Here is a 1,412-nt window from a genome sequence, read left to right as displayed (position 1 = left end):
GGTCATAAGTCCCCTAGAACCTAGAACTACTTAAACCTAACTAACCTAAGGACATCATACACATCCATGCCCGAGGCAGGATTCGAACCTGCGATCGTAGCGGTCGCGCGGTTCCAGACTGTAGCGCCAGAACCGCTCGGCCACCAGCGGCCGGCAAACCATCACACATGTCAATCCATAGTCAGGATGTTACCGACATTCCTTCATACAGGACGACTTCAGACGAGTTTTTGCCGCCAAACCCTAACACCTATAACATATTCTAGACATCTTCCTGAAAGTAAGGGAGGTATGGGCTGTACCGAGTACTGAGGTACATCGCATCAAGGCCTGGGGCATAGTGGCCAAGGCATTCAAACCATGTATTTGTGTGGCTCTTTTGTCCAAGTAGAGCTTGTTCTACATCTCTAAGGACTTAATCGTTGACGGAAAGATGAAATCCTGACCTTCTTCCTTTAAGTACGCCGGAAGGACAACCACGGAAAATGTTTATATTCAAACCAACCTGTAGCCACTGTCGTTGAAATATTATAATAAATCACTTACTTCGATTGAAAGAGCCAAGATAAATACACCTACGGTTACAGAATGAAATTTGTATTGTTCGATATTTGACAAAAAGCTATGATGCTACAGGGTGTTTCAAAAATGACCGGTATATTTGAAACGGCAATAAAAACTAAACGAGCAGCGATAGAAATACACCGTTTGTTGCAATATGCTTGGGACAACAGTACATTTTCAGGCAGACAAACTTTCGAAATTACAGTAGTTACAATTTTCAACAACAGATGGCGCTGCGGTCTGGGAAACTCTATAGTACGATATTTTCCACATATCCACCATGCGTAGCAATAATATGGCGTAGTCTCTGAATGAAATTACCCGAAACTTTTGACAACGTGTCTGGCGGAATGGCTTCACATGCAGATGAGATGCAGTGCTTCAGCTGTTCAATTGTTTCTGGAGTCTGGCGGTACACCTGGTCTTTCAAGTGTCCCCACAGAAAGAAGTCACAGGGGTTCATGTCTGGCGAATAGGGAGGCCAATCCATGCCGCCTCCTGTATGTTTCGGATAGCCCAAAGCAATCACACGATCATAGAAATATTCATTCAGGAAATTAAAGACGTCGGCCGTGCGATGTGGCCGGGCACCATCTTGCATAAACCACGAGGTGTTCACAGTGTCGTCTAAGGCAGTTTGTACCGCCACAAATTCACGAAGAATGTCCAGATAGCGTGATGCAGTAATCGTTTCGGATCTGAAAAATGGGCCAATGATTCCTTTGGAAGAAATGGCGGCCCAGACCAGTACTTTTTGACGATGCAGGGACGATGGGACTGCAACATGGGGCTTTTCGGTTCCCCATATGCGCCAGTTCTGTTTATTGACGAAGCCGTCCAGGTAAAAA

The sequence above is a fragment of the Schistocerca americana genome, chromosome 2 (assembly GCF_021461395.2).
Source record: "Schistocerca americana isolate TAMUIC-IGC-003095 chromosome 2, iqSchAmer2.1, whole genome shotgun sequence".
Taxonomy (NCBI): domain Eukaryota; kingdom Metazoa; phylum Arthropoda; class Insecta; order Orthoptera; family Acrididae; genus Schistocerca; species Schistocerca americana.
This window is presented reverse-complemented; position numbering follows the sequence as displayed.